Here is a 16,654-nt window from a genome sequence, read left to right as displayed (position 1 = left end):
TGGTGTTCTCACCATCCTTCTCCAATGTGGAAAAAGGTCAAACTTTCTTCTTCCCTCCTGTGTGCATTTGAAGCAACTGCACCAGCACAAGTGGAATTTTTGCATATTGTATAGCTGTATGTGAGGATAGATTGACAAAGTTGACCTCTAGTCAGTGACGCACGGAAATTCAAACTATCCCTATTTCCATGCTTACTTTGCTAAGGGAAGGAATTAAAACAAGGACTGAAGAATGATCACACAATGATCCTGATGCCTACACACATCTGAGGAAACAGTGACACCAGTTCTGAAGCCAAGCTCTAGTTAAATCAAGAGATCAGCATGCAGCTAATGTTATACATTAACTCATCATGTTTTAACCAAAGTTTGTTCTTTTAGCAAGAAACCCATCTTGAAAAATAATAAAAAAAAAAAAGTTGCAATTCAGTATTCTTGGAAGATGGAGGTAAACAGGTATAGTTGTCCCAGTGAATTGATTGCAAGGAAGCAAGGAAAATGATACTTAATATACCTTAAAAGATTTGGCTTTAATATGGAAATGATAACAGTTGAAGTAAAAGCAATACTATCTACGTGGGAAAGTGTCATTGAAATATTCTTTCTTTCTGCCACTTTTTGTCAATAAGAGAGGCTTGAATTATGCATTAGCAAGCTATAGAGTTATGGAAGATAATACAGCAAGGTTATGAACCCAGAAGAAAGGAAGGGGAAACTCTAAGTTCAGATTGGTGATATATCACTCGGAGCATATATAAATGGTAGTAATGCTTTGCACATTATAAAGACAGTAGTCACATATTTAAATGACAACAGAGCCATTGCTTCGAGATTTTCTTCAACTATTAATTTGAGCATTGTAATTGGCTCTTCTTGAGAAGCCTTGCAATGCTCAGCATGTTTAGTGTTATGCAGAACGTTCTAGAAAATGACTCTTAAACAGATGTACTTGAGATGTAGGATTTTACATAGGTATACATTTGTATTCACATAAACGACATTTTGAATCGTTGGCTGTGAGTAGTCATCTCTTGAAATGACTATAGGAGAGGTCTTTGGACAGAGATGACCAAAGCAGTACTAATTTTAAATATCAAATATTTGCAAGAGAATCCATAAGCAAAGAATTATTCACAGCATTTTTTATTTACATCATTGATTTATTTTATTATGTGCCTTGCCCTATAAATTAACAAAGAGAAAGAATTTAAATTAATTGGCTAATTGATCAACTATCTGCCGGCCTTTATGAAATGCCATTTATGAAAGTATTTCTGTGAAGTCTTTCTCTTGCAGTACATTCAGCTGCTATTGTCTGCTGGGCGCTAGTGCTTGACTCCACCTTGGCTTCGACCCTACTCCATGAGTGCCCAATGCAGATATGCAGCAAGAAAGAAAATAAAGAAGCCCACATCAGCAGTCCCTGGCAGCCCTAGGTTTATTCAATATGTTGCTTTGTGTACACACATATATGAGGTGCACCATTTCCAGGTTAGTTTTGTTTGGAGCTAGAGCACTTTCTTTCCAATTTTCAAATATGGCGCAGCACAGAGCACAGAGCAGTGGGATATGCAAGGGGACAGCCAGGTTGGGATATATCGAGTTTCCTGGTGATTAATGGAAGGCTTCATATGACATTTCTCTGGGCCTGGGGCTCTTGCTGAGCACATAGGACAACCACAGGAGTGTCTGCAGACCATCCAGCCCAGCTTTGCCCTTGACTGGCACTTGGGCTTGGGGACGTGTAGGAATTGGGACTACTCAAGTCCCTATTCTCACTCCATGGAGCAGATCTGCTTCACAGTCGATATGGAGCAGGGAGGCTGCCATAAGTCTGTTGAGAAATGGCCTTTGTTTGTCTTGCTTGCCTTCAGAGACAGCCAGGAACCTGTCTCCCATGGTTCTCTATGCTGAGCTATGGAGAGCCTTGCCTTGTGATCCCAGAAGTGCTCCTCCTTTTGGGATAATTTCTTTCCCCTGCAGTGTAGTTAAAAATAATTGTACACTTTTGTTGCTCTTGCTAAAAATGTAGATTTTTTTTTTTTAATAGGTTTTTGGTCATAGATCAATTTAACCACAACAGGAGGTGTTTTTTTTTTTTTTTTTTTTTTTTTTTTTAAGGGAATTATGGACTTTGAAAACAAGGTTGTCCGATAGCTTAAGCTGTTTACTAAATCAATGAGAGACATCTCATGTGCATTCACAGTTCTCTGAGCTGTATCATTAAACAAGTATAACTTAACCAACCTTCAGTCCACTGTTATTTGTTTTTAATCACAGCTGAGGAGCTACTTAAGGAAACTCTTGGGAAAAGCAAACCATTTCTTGAAGGCAGGAATAGGGAGTCCAAGGTAAGCACTTACCAGTTGCCAAGAATCTTTAGATCCATTTAGTGTCTCATTATTTGGTGAATAAACCACCTGGCATTGCTTAGAAAAACATCAGTATAATTCCTTTCCAAGGCAGACCTAATTGTATAACAGTGTGTGGCCATTATTTTCTTCCACACCCAATCTGAGACTGGGAGCACATGCCATATAGTTTCATTCTCTTTTCTTTTTAAAAACCAATGTCCTTAAAAATGAATAATTGTGGGGAAATGGTACTATGCTTGGCTATTCACGTTAACTGCCTTGCTTAAGGTGCCAGCTGAGCCCTTACAAAAGAAGTAAAAATATACACACTCGTCCCAGCATTGTTTGGCTCTGCAATGACTGGTTGTGATGAGGAAAGCAGAGGAGATCTTGGCTTTATCCTTTGTGTGGTTACTTTTCGGGCTCACAGATGAGGTCTCCATAGACTTGAATTAGTCATCCAGATGCATTCCCTTCCCTTCCCTTCCCTTCCCTTCCCTTCCCTTCCCTTCCCTTCCCTTCCCTTCCCTTCCCTTCCCTTCCCTTCCCTTCCCTTCCCTTCCCTTCCCTTCCCTTCCCTTCCCTTCCCTTCCCTTCCCTTCCCTTCCCTTCCCTTCCCTTCCCTTCCCTTCCCTTCCCTTCCCTTCCCTTCCCTTCCCTTCCCTTCCCTTCCCTTCCCTTCCCTTCCCTTCTCGTTGCACAGCCATAGCCTCCCATGCACACAATCATGAAGAACGTGGCTCTCGGTTAGGGGAGGGGAGGCAGCTCCTGACATTTCATCATTCTCACTACCTGTGAGTTTTAGAAAACAGTTCTGATGTGTCTTCAACAGGAGCTGTTTGTGATGTTACAGTGTATAGTTCCTTAAAGTTATTTAGTTGAGGGGCTGCTCCACATTACACTGGGAATGGAGGCTTCAAAAATTTGGGTTTTAGCCCTGAGCATGTGGTGCTCTGCTGCTAATTAAGCCTACCAGTCAGGGATGCATGGGCCACTTTGAGTGACCAATTTCCACCTGGAAGAAAGAGCATTTTAGGGCTACCTGGAGATAAATGCGTCCTCACCCTTACCGTATAGCCAGTCCCAGGGCTGAGCGCTCAGGTACTGATGTTCTGCAAGTCATAAATTGAGCCAGCTGTTTTGCTTCTGCTTGTGCCTACTTCCCTGTAGACAAACTGTAGCTCCCACCAGTTGCCTTTTTGTGAGTTTCTGATTTCAGGCAGGCTCTGCAAGAATTGGGAAGTTGTGACCTGTGGTGAGATGATGGCTTTTTTTTTCTGAATATTGCTAGCTGTTTTGGTATGTAATATCATTGGGAGCTTGAAGTGGATATAGGATAGAAAGCATGAGAAAATACAACCTGTGCAGTCTGAAGGTGCACTACATTTTGTGCAAGTGTCCATCCATGAGAGGCTGTTACTAACTTGCTTGCTACACAGCCCAAGTTACGCCAGAGATTTTGTAAGATTTTTAGAATTTTCAAAATCTTTGGAAAAAAAAAAAAGTCAATTTATCAGAAGTAATGTTAAATTGCTTAACACACAGCTTAAGAATTACAAAAATGTACAGTGAGGATACAGGCAGCTTTTGGGTGGAAAGTAATTCATAATTTGTGTGGTTTGAGACCAGTTTTGGGTCTCCTGTAGGTTAAGGGAAAAAGCTGCTGCTGCTTTCCATAAAAATAGGAGCCCGTCCTTGCTCTTCATTTCCAGCACTTATTATTTTTACCGCATTCATATTTTTATATCTTGCTTTTGGAAGACACAGGGAGAGAATGCTACTCCCTTTTCCCCTGATCTTGCTGCAATCATCTAGCATAAATCTCCCTTTATAATCTTATCACTGGGCAATTCAGTTATTTTAAATGTGGGCCTTCTTGCCCACTAATCAGTTCATCTTCAGGTTTCTAAAAGCGCTATTTCATAATTCTGCACATTCCAATTGCTTCTGACTGTCCAGCCGAGTTTTGCCTTCACTTATCCCCTTTTCTTTCCTTTTAGACAAGGCAGGCTCTTTCTCTTGCTCATGGTCTTTGCATTCCTTCCAAGTTGATGCACATAGTCATTTGTAATCAAGGCTGTAAATTGTATTTAAAGCTGTACTCCACGCTATCTGTGGATATTTGAATCATAAATGAGAGTATTGTCCTGCCTGTACTCTCACTTATTCTTTCAGCCGTAATAGATCCTTTCATTTGTGCTCAATTAGCTTTCCCACTCTTGCATTCAGACCCTGAAAGTTTCCACTCTTTCCTTCAGGTCTTGAATGCTGATGGTGTGGCCACGTTTGCCTCTACCCCGTAATTTGTTTAGCTCTTTTGTGCAACAAATTTCACTGAGCATGGTTTGTTTGTTTTGACAAGTCCAAACACCATGACTGCATTGTGCCACAACTGTCTCATAGCATAAAAATGTTCCCTGAAATTATTGCTGGGGTACTAGGGCTCGGGGACAGCCTCTTGGCTGTTTGGGCTTTTTGCTGAAGTGTGGCTGGAAAGCAATCAGATTTTTTTTCTAGAAGTCTACCTAATGTATTAGGTGGATTACAAAAAATAATAATTAAAAAAAAAAATAGAGAGTTGAGCTGAGTCCCAGCAATGATGTGATGTGTCAGGAAGAGTCACTTCTAGCAGAGCACCCCGCTGTGTACACACCCCGCTGTGTAAGCACACAGAGTCCTCTTCCTTTTGCTGCAGTGCCCTTATGCCGGGCAGGGAGGGTGCAAGCCCGATGCGAAATACGTGGCTCCTAATAGCTGTAACCATTCACTCCCTCACTGTTGTATCTCTTTATGTTTGCCAGCATCTCCAAAGGTGGAATTAGAGAGAGCCCTGGTATCTGGTGCTTCCTTTTCCCTTCATTTTTCTACCCCCACTTTTCTTTCCTTTTTTTTTTGGTGTTTGTTTTCTGAAAACAAAACAAAACAAAGCCAAACCAAACCAAACCAAACCAAAACAAAAACTTAACAGAAAATTTACCAACATCATTTCCTTGCCGTGCATTACAAGACTGTACAGTATGATCAGTATGATCAGATTATTTTTATTTTTATTTTTATTTATTTCTCATCTCAATCCATAAATGTGGACAGATTTATATATATATACATATATATATTTATTGCTGTTCATTTCTGTTTTGAAAATATTTTTTAAGGGAATTCTCTTTCACTTTGAACAAAACTGGCATCTTCTAAGTATTTTTTTCTATTCTGTACAGAGTCCTGGGATAATGTTGTAGGCAGAGTTATAGATGCTTTTTTCAAACTAATGTCTGATGAATTATGTTGCAGGTAGAATTTGGGAGACAGTTGTGACTTTTCTTCCCAGGATCCCCCATGGATGGAGGGAGAACATACTTTAGCTTCCTCAGATCATCCTGGGTGAAGTTTGTCCTTAATACTTGCTGAGATTTTTAGTAGCTTTAAACTGGATACAACAAATGAACTAATCTAATAATTTCTCTTCCTATAAATGAGCTTCCTTGAATTTCCCTAAATTTTACTCTAAAGTTTTCCTGTCCTGTGATTCTTTAGAACTTAGAATGCAATAAAAAAAAATCATTTCAGTCTCCGACAGACTAAAATGAAGTGTTTCCCTTTCTGTGTTTAAGTGCACAAAAAAAATACAAAACAGGGAGGGAGCAGAATAAAGCCAGTGGAGGTGTTAGGTTATTCGTCAAGGATGGGAATCTGAGAGCAAGCTAGGAAAGCACCCACCTAGTAAGAACTTGCATTTGCTGAAGAGGGTTTAAGGAAAGAACTCCCTCCCTGGGTCTCACCAGTAGGAGATGACAAACTTAAGCAATAAATTACCATGCTTGGAGTGCTACATCACTGGCACCAGAGCTTGTTGGGCAAAACTGTAACACTTTCTAGAGTGGTCAACTCTAAAATTAACCCCTTTGTGAACATCAAATATAGCTAGATAGTCTTTTCACACTTAAGGATATACAAAGTATAAAACTATTACTATAGTAATAGTTTTGAAAATTCCCTCAGACCTCAATTATTTGACACTTTTCTTTTGACAGGTCTGAATTGTTGAATTTTTGTGAATTCAGTCTTTACAGATCTCCAAAGAGACCTACATAAATAAAAATCTGTGGCATTGCTTCTTCAAGCCTCTATATACATGTATAAAATTTTTTGTTGCCGTTCTTTTCTGTGAACACCTATCTCATTGTAAGGACCTGCTCATCTACACAGGAAACCTTATCTGAAATCCTACAATTTTCTCCTGAAAGGAAGGTTAACATGTGCCTCCACCAGTATGGATTTTTCCACATAAAGTGACCTTGTGCAGCATTGCTACTTAGTGAATTAAAATCAGTAGAGACAGCCAGCCATGTACAAGTCTCAGTGGCCTCATTTTATTGTGTGCACTTTAAGGATAGACTTTAGGAGGAATGTTGCTTGGATGATGGCTAATAGTGATTTGGGCAGACAAAGCACAGTGGAATCGCTCACTTTGCACCCTGATCTGCAGATTTACAAATCCTGTGCTATCCTCCTTAGTACGTCTGTACCCTGCAGTGTGTTAATGCCACTTGTATATCTCATACTACGGTTTAATATATACACTATCTGACACTGCTACTGATTAATTGTGATTTCTTTGGTTTTATTTTGGGTTTGACCATGGTCTAAGTTCCAGACTGCAGAGAATAATTCCCTGTTCTCAATCCAGGAGGCCGGAAGGTAACCATCCTCTACCATGACTAACCCCTACCAATGTTATAATTAGCTTGATATTATACTGCGCTCTAGTGAGGTTGCTCACTCTAAACACAGATTTGGGTGTTTCAAGATCTGTATTCAAGATCCCCAGAGTTTTAGGGTGGGATGAGAGAAAGGTAGACGGTGGTCGGGGAAAGAAGACAGCAGAAGAAAATATGATACACATCAACAAGCATCATTATCAGCAGCATGCCAGAAATGCATTAGAATAACTTGGATGTAGGAAAGTCTGAGCCTGGCTGGTGATATGGAAGAAAGGATGCTTCTTTTGAGAAATGGTCAAATACATAAAGAAAAACAAAACAATCCATTCCTGGTTGCTCCTGTGCTATTTGAAAGCATGCTCATTTCTGTTCCCTTTAGTATACGTCCTTTGGGTATATATCAAACTGGAATTGCCTGGAAGCAAAGTAGAATTTGTCAGGATATAAAAATGTCCCTACTTTGCATTTTCAAATTAAAACAGCCAGGATGTCATAAATGCTAACTGTCCATTACCCCTCTGCACCAAGGTATGGTGGCACATGCTGCACACTGCAATTCTCGCTGACCAGAGACCTCTAGGAGATCTTAAAGCAGAGATGAGGCATAAGGACGGATTATCTTACTTCTGTGAGAAAAATTCAGACTCTTACCATTATTTTATCATAGTGTTTTGGTATTTAATATACAAGGATTTGACAAAGTACTACTGTATAATCTAACAATACCCATTTTGCCCCATAAAATTATTATATCCAGTCTTAAAATGTTAAATATGTCACTATTAGGGTAGAGTATCATAAAATTCAGTTTATAATATTAAAACTCAAAAATGACACAATGTTATCAATCACATTCCTTGGTAATATTCAACTTTCTTCATTTTTCTTTAATTTTGCATTTTAGTATAACAAATTGAGATTAAAGCAGCAGCCTCCAGTTCAAGGTCTCTTGGCGGTGAATGGCAGTAAAGTTACAAGTAAAGTGATAAGAAAACAAATCACACTGAAATCTAATATTTAATAACATTTCAGACAGATTACAGAGATTTAAGACCTTGTGCTTTAATCAGCATTGGATCAGGGCAGATATTCTAGTAATTGCAGAGGGAAATGCTCTCATCTCCTTGAAATAAATGCAGATCATCAGTGGAAGACTTGAAGTGTACCAAGCAGCTAGTATAAAACTGAGACGTCTTTTCAGTAGGATTTTTAAAATTTCTCTTCTGCTCCCAGAACCTCCCTGTGAACTCTATGTTACGATGTTTTCTTTTAACTGGGGAAATTGTACGTTCCCCATTCCTGTCCATTCCTAATCAACTCTCCAATTGCTGCTGGTACTGCACATCTTTCATCTGGACTTTTACATTTCTTGAATGAATATAGGGAAAACTTCCCTAAAAATCAGAAGATCATCTCCCCAAACGTCTTTAAATGTTCTGATACATTTCTATTTATTTTCTCTTTTTTTTTTTTTTTTTTTTTTTTTAAATCTTCTCTCTCTCTCTCTCTCTCTCTTTTTTTTTTTTTTTTTTTTTTTTTTTTTTTTATACAGGGATATAACAAAATTGTATTTTTATTCAGCTAATAAAGGACTAAATCTCCTTTTGAAAATTTGTTCAACTGACAATGAACTGATGGCCGAGTTACACAATAATGAAAAAAAAGTTACACTTGAGTTAGCGGGGCTTTCTTTGCACATAATGTACATATCAATTACTTAGTGATGCATTATATGGTATAATCTAATTCAGCATGTCAAACTTTTCAACCTAATTTATAAATTCAGCTGCATCAGCCTCTGCATCATTTACACCAAGTAATTTTTAGCTTCTCTAGAAATCAGTTCCTATGGAAAATGGGGTAGATTTATTGTATGTGTTATACTCTGGGACCCAGTTTGCTCAGTGAGCAAAATGAATGCAGTGAGTCTCACACAGTAGAACCCGATATTGTGTATTGTATTTTGTATGCTGAGCCTTTTCTTTCTTCTCTGTCTCTCTTTTTTTTCTCCAATAGAGCTATCCAGTCTTGAATATGTCAGTATGCCTTGAATGTGCAGTCACATTCTGAGGTATGTCTTTGAACTCTTCAATGGTGCTTTGCATTTCTTTGAGACCTTTTATGGGAAGGAAATAGAGAATCGTGGACTAAAATACTGTGCGGTTGTCTCATTATTTTTCTTCCATTAAAAAAAAAAAAAAAAGAGTTTTTGTTAGACAGGGACACCTCCATTACATAGTATATTCAGCATCTACTGTGCATGGCTCCATACTGATACTTGCAGGCAGCATGGGGTATGGCGTACCAATTTAGAAGGCCAAGACAATAGGCCTATATCTGCTCTGAACAAAGAAATTACCATCCCCAGCTAGAAATTACTTTGACAAAAGGATAAATTGATTTTCAACACATATCTCATCCTTGGCCATTTTTTAAATTAAATTTATTGAAATAGTGAAATGAACCAACAACAACAATAACAAAACGGACAAAAGTGGAGTAATGTCTAATAATCAAAGGATGATAAAATGTGACCAGAAAAATTAGAAGGTCCCCTGTAGTTCTGATGAAGCCAACAAGAAACATATCTGGGGAAGGATAGTGGATGGGATGGGACATGTTCCTCTTGGATGAAGGATGAAGTTCTGTCACCTTTCCCAAGACAAAGTCACATATTAGTACCTTGAGCAGGGCTTGAGCAGTTGGTATCTGAGAATGAGGTCACACTATTGCATTAGGTGACTTTTAGATAGAAAATCTTGGGGAGCAACACTAAATACATGATACTTGGGCTATCATCAACTGCCTTTGTACTGCAGGGATGCTAAGATTGAGTGCCACCAGCCAGAGATGCACAACTTCAAGATATTTAAAGAGAAATCTTACAAAGGATTATTTTGGCATATAAATAGGAAAGCCAACAAAAGTCTGGTATAGAGGAATACTCATAGAGATTGTACTAATATATTTTATGAGATTTAACTAAATTTTCATTTCAGAGATTTTATTTCTACACATGTTAATCATGAAAAGAGGACACTCTGATGTAGATTTTCTAGAACTGAGACAAATTTTTGCCAAATCATTGTGAATGTAGCCTTTGCTCAGCAACTGTGTTTATCTTCTAAGTGGTGGGCAATATGGGATTACTATCTCAGTTAATTCTCTGCTCCAACACCCATAAAGTATAATGCATTAAACAAGTTTAATTTTAAAAATCTCTTTTGCACATGCCCTTTTGACAGGGATATTCCATAAGCAGCTATCTTTTTATACTACTTGGGGTATGGTGTCTGACAGAGATTACTGTATAACCTGAAATAAAAGTAGGGGTGTAAAATACAAGACTGTATATGTGGGATTTCATCCAGAGCACTCAGCCAAGAGAAATACTGAACCACTGCTAAATCATCCTAATGAGTTAAGTATTGTGTGTGGTTTTGTTATTTTAAGCAAATGCACTTGTATTTGTTTCTGGAACTGTAAGGGATCAGTCAAGCAAATGTTTCCGTGAAAGGAAAAAAAAAATATGTTCATAAAACTTACACTGCCTTACTTTCTTGGTGGCAAAGTATTTAAAATAATTGTTCAATGAAAGACTAAACATTTTATTGGAAAACTCATTTAACTCAAGAATCAGCCATATAGAGCGTCCACTTCACTGTACAAAATAATAAACTTCATTCTTTCATTTTTCTGTTTTACCTTTAATATGTAGACACCTTTATAAGGTCCATATTTTACACATAAGTAGGCATTTTAAACTGAAAAAAATAAAAAAATAAAACAAACACACCTTACCCAACTACATAGAATTAGACTTGCAGGCCTAAGAAAAACATTTGATTGGTTCCCAGATTAAACTGGTGATGAGGGAGAGGAGAGAGGGGGCAAGGTAAAAAGGAATTGATATATATCAACTTAGGCTTACTTGGTTGGTTGCCAAAACAGGGGCTTTCAAGAGGAACCAACAGAAATGCCTCAGTCTTTTCCAGTTTTCTGTGGGTACAGGAATTAAGTAGCTACTGCTGTTGATACATGAATGTTGTCCCTCCCATGAGATGTCTTCTAGACAGGAGCTTTTGATCACCTCCCAGTCACTCGTATTGTGATGGGTGTATTAATGGGAAAACAAAAGGGGACAATTCATGGGCATTGTTTTTTTGGTTTGGTTTTTTTTTTTTTTTTTTTTTTTTGAATAGGTGTTGGATTTTTTTTTTTTTTCTCAATATGCTTTGCTTTTTGGAGGCATAAGCACAGAACAGCATCTGTCTATTTGCTTAAATATGGTAGCTGTGTGTGTTGCCATTAGGTAGAAAAGGAGATTTGGTGGGTAGCAGACCTTCAAAATGACTCTGGTTCATAGAAAGCTTCCAGCCAAGGAATATCTGACAGTCTATGACAGTGGGGAGTGGGAGGCACAGCAAAAAATGACTTTATTATATCTTTTGAGGTCTCCCAAATCTTGCATCACCTGGAGGCAGTTCATTCCTTGTAGAATTTAGGGCAGTGACATATCTCAGTAATGACCAGTAATGACTCAGTAATGACTCCAGGGCATTCTCCCATCAACCGCATGTTGCTGGAGTCCCTTGAGATGAGACCGTGACATCTCTGGTTTGGAAATACCACCCACTGTCTCAGCTCTCTGTTAATCATGGATTGTTCTCTGGAAAAGCCTTCGGATGGTCATTTATGGCAACATGTTAGACTAGAGGTTTTCTCTTAGTCTTCACCAGGCAGTCTCATTCTCGGTTCCTGCAGCACTGAATTGCTCATACCCAGTATATAAACAGATTGTTCTGGCTGGATTTGCTGGGTTCTCTCACCCAGGAAGATTCAGAAGATATTTCACTGAGCCGTATCTACAGCTAAAAGAAATTTAAGGAATTTATGATACAGAAAGACCAAAGCCAATGCAGAATAGGTTGTTGTTGTCGTCATTATTGTTACTACTATTACTATTTGATTTTCCTTATAAATCAAATGCTTCTTTAATATTTTTAAATCATATGTTTATGGGATTTTTTGCAATAATCCTTTTTACCTCTTTGAGATAAAATAAGTTTCAGCTAAGTGTCTTATGGATATATATATTTTTTCATCTGTAGGTAAAAAAAAAAAAAGAGAAAAAGACCTACTTTGGCAAAGATGTCACTTGGAAAGAGCAGAGACCTATAAACATGGAGAGTGTGGTTTCAGCTTTATCATTACAAGCTAAAGCACAGTATGTCCATTACTGACAACTGGAAAATGAGACACTGACTAAAAATGGCATTATTGTGTTTCTCATGGATGTTTTACTGGGAAAGCTCAGAAGGTTGGAGACACTTCTGATAGAGACAGCTCAACAGGGATTTTTTTTTACTTTGTGTCACGTGATAGTTAAAAAAAAAAAAAAATTGTCCAAGATATGTCAAAAGTGAACCAAACAGCTTGTGTCAAGTGCAAAAATCAACACACATGAATTGTTTAGACCCCAACAGTGCTCAGCAATATATGCGCGTGCCTACAAAGTACAAATACACATTCCTAAGAAATCAGGCACTTGGTGTTTGTCCCCTCCTTCCTCTCTGCTGCAGGTTTCTGCGTTGTGGTGTGGTCAGCAGGTGCAGCTCCTGCAACCTCCTTTTTGCAGGGGGCACCAGCAGGGCCCCACCTGGACCCAGCACGTTGAGCAGCTTCACTCTCAGCCACCTCCTGAGCAAGGATGTTCCTACAAAGAGCCTCTTTCAGGCAGAAGTACTCTTGCTACCCATGCACTGTGCTAATAATCCCCAGAGATTGTTAGCTGCTGCTGGGTGCAGCACTGCTAAATGCAGGTGCTTGCTGGTCTTCAGGGAGGGCGACTGAGTCAAACCATGGCAGCTCAGATGGAAGGTGGGAAATGATTGAGTAAGCCTGCAAAATTTCAGAGAAACTGTACCTCGTGTCTGCTCCAGCTTCCATACTTGAATGCTTCCTTTAAGTGTTATTGTTTTAAGTGAAATCTAACCTTGATTAGGTGGCTGGGACCTATTACGTTATTTGGCTATCGAGTGCTAAATACATTTGCAGTACGGTATTTGATTATAAAATGTTAAGAGTGCTTGCGGTATTACCATAATAGCTACAGATCTCAGCTGCTGACAAGGCCTTACTGTGTCACTCGCTTTACAAACGTGGAGTAAAAGACAATCCTTGTCTCTGAGATTGTGAAGTTTAAAGAGAGCCATGCCTGAGCACTGAAGAGAAATTCAGTAACTTGCCTGAAGTCTTAATACCCAGTCAGTAAGAGAGCCAGGCATAAAAAAACCCCACAGGTTTCCTGAGCCCTGGTCATGCTGTGCTTACTTGATCACTTCATTTTTTAAATAAATCTGGGGTTTAAATAGCTGTTGATAATTATTGTTCTGAGGCAAGTTGATAAGGTCAGTGCACAACCACCTAAGAGAGAGCAGAGTTAGATTTGAAGGCACTGTAGTGCATAGGTAGTGCAGACATAGACAGCAGTGGTGAATTTTGAGGAATGGCGGTGTAATAAACTGAGCTAACCTGTGAAGTAGGCAAAAATCAGGCTTTTGTGTCTGAGCAAGTGTCAGGATGTGGGGGAGTGCTGAAGCAAAGGAGGGAAAAGCACAGGGGAGAACATATGGAAGCATCTTCTGCTCTTGCATTCATAGTCTGCTATGCAGGGGAAGGTCACAGTATTCTTAAACAGAGTAAAAATGCTGCAGCTGTAAGGCAGGCAATCAGAGTAATCTACCAAAATCTGCATGCGTATATGGACATACATGTATCAGTACATACAAACACAACACTTTCACTTATGGTAGAAAGTTGGCTTGAGTTGTAATTAATTCTATATATTTCTATTTGTTTAGATGAGAGTATTTGATCCACATTACTGTTCCATAAGAAGCTAAAAACACCTCATCTAACTAAATCCCAGTAGGTATCCTGTATACCACAAATGTGTAGCTGATGGGATATGGTAGTGAACTGGTGGCAACTCTTTGCAGTTCTAGCCTCCACAGCAGCACTTCATGCTCAGTATCAAGGACCAATCAGTGCTTGAATTTATCATTTTCAGCTTAAACATGAACATTATATCAAATATTATCCAGATTTTTGTAGTTTTATAAAACTAGGATTTGAGGAAAATAGTTGAAGGGTAGAGGATTTACTTGAGGAAGAGATTACTGTGTTTATCTTATTAAAATGATTTCTAAATTAATTTCATATTTTTATACAATTTATAACTGTGCAATATTAGATTAAGTCTTCTCATGCGGAAGCTGATGACAGAGCATTCTCTGATTTTTGTGTACACAGACGGTTTTCTTGAGGCTCATTTTAGCAAGATATATTTGTTCTAGCTTAACTAAAGTTGGGCTGAAGACCTGTTGGTGTCCAGTTGTCTAAACTCAGTGCAAAAGCTCTGATTGAATGAGGATTAATTCAAATACAAGAAAACAAATTCCCTTACAAATTACTGGAGCTAGCCATCTTTTTCATCACTGACCCCTGTGGAGCAGAATTTGTGGTGTCATTCCAGTCCGCGGTCTTCATATCACCAGAAAAGATCTCTGTTTTGGAGTTCTGCTCCCTCTGCCCATTTGAACTTTGAATAAATGCATGGGCCACAGGCAGCCAGAAATCATCAGGCTCAGGGGTATCTGTAGGCTAGCCTTCTTACTTGTGCTGACAAACAGCTATATAAGTCAAGGAGTGTCCGTATGCCATCTGTTCTTTTCAACTAGCCAAGTGAGAAAGAGTTTGCTTTCAAAGTGGTTTTACTGCTTTGATCCCATGCCTCCATGTCTTTTACTGCTTCTTACTCTCTATTCTCTATTACTTTTCATTGTTTCCCATTATTAATCCTTCCCTACCCTTGATATGTCCCCCAGGGCTCTTATTCTGCGGGTGGTGAGCATTGTCCCATGCATGAAACTTCTTTTATCATTGGGGGATGACTGATGATTTTTTTTTTTTTCTGAAATCTCGTGAAAGCACAAAAAAATCAGCTCTCATCTGTGTCCCTAGAGAAAAATATTAACATCTACTGATGCACTTTTAATGTGTTTACTCTAGGTATTCATGTGTGGGGGGACAGTGCCACGTCTGGATAAGAGTGGCAGAGATTGTGCATTTGAGGCTCTCCCCATGTCATGTGTACCAGAAAACATGTTCACCTGGCAGTGTCCTGCCTCCTATGAATTCTGACTACAGTGTTGGAGAGCCTGAAGCATTTCAGGCTTTCATACATGAATGGGAGACATGGCTAGATCCTTGATGGTATTTTCAGTCTGGAGGTATCCTGTGGTTGATCATTCTCCATCTCAGTTTCTTATTGGAAATGTCCTCAGCTTTGCTCCTGAGTGCATGTTATTGCTGGCTTTGTTATACCCTTTTCTGATTGTGCAGAACAGAAAATTATTATCTGCCTTTCTTCTGTTTTTTCAGTAGGATATACAAAAAGTAAAATAAGATGGGGCACATGTGATTCCACCCAGATGAGTTTGATAACCTGGGAACTTATGAAGCCACATCAATCAAGGTAGCCATGTCAGGACAATGACATTTCCTAAATAGGTATTTCTTCTGTTTACATATAAGATTCCTAAAGAGGTGTTGATCCTGTGGTAAGAAAAACAGAGCCAAAGAGAGCATGTGGAGTCTCCCTCTTTGGAGATCTTCAAAAACCATCTGGACGTGGTCCTGGGTAACCTGCTCTAGGTGTCCCTGCTTGAGCAGGGTGGTTGGAGCAGATGATCACTACAGGTCCTTTGTAACTGTAACCATTCTCTGAAAGGGTCATGTTTCCTTTTTGGGGTATGTCCAAATCTGAGCCCTCAGTTTCAGCCCCTCTAGTGCCTTGAAATACTTTCTTGAAGTAAACACCTCAAGTTTGCTGTCACCTCAGACACATTTCATGTGTTGACAGTCTTTCCCCACCACTGTGAATTTAAAGGTGAGATGTGTCCTATTGAGCTGGAAGGTGGGCTGATTCCAAGTCACTGCAGCAATCATCTAAATGTGGAGTCTTTCTGCCTTTTATGACTGAGTTTAAGTCAATTAGAAGATAAATTTAGGTACTTGACCTCTGTCCTCTAGGACTGCAGCCTTCACATGAAACATTGTGCAACCTTGACATCAAAAGTCAAGTTTTATACTCAGAAGGCCAGGTCATTCAGATGTTCTCAACTTGCTGCAGGAAAGTCAAAGAGTACCTACAGAACTGGACAACTGGCAGTATGTTAAGACACGTCATACACTTGCAGAGTTGAAGCCCACTTTGTTGATCATAGATCATTCTAAATTTATGAAACAACGAGTTGTCTGGAAATAATGCTGGATTTGTCAGGGAGGTGGCTGAGACTGCTGTTTGAACACAGGACTATAAGACTAATTCTAGGTGTAAAGTAATGCTTCGAACTGTTAACCGCTATCTTGTTATGTGTTGAGATTGTCCATCTCCTGGCTCCTCATCTCTTTTCACCTTTTTTTTTTTTTTTTTTTTCCCCCTTTGCTCAGCATGCCACCTCTTAATTGGATTGTACATTAAGAGAAAACGTGGGCCAAAGTCATCCATCAGCC

The sequence above is a fragment of the Anas platyrhynchos genome, chromosome 2 (genome assembly GCF_047663525.1).
Source record: "Anas platyrhynchos isolate ZD024472 breed Pekin duck chromosome 2, IASCAAS_PekinDuck_T2T, whole genome shotgun sequence".
In the NCBI taxonomy this organism is placed as follows: domain Eukaryota; kingdom Metazoa; phylum Chordata; class Aves; order Anseriformes; family Anatidae; genus Anas; species Anas platyrhynchos.
The sequence above is the reverse complement of the archived record's forward strand: the minus strand, read 5'-3'. Positions refer to the sequence as shown.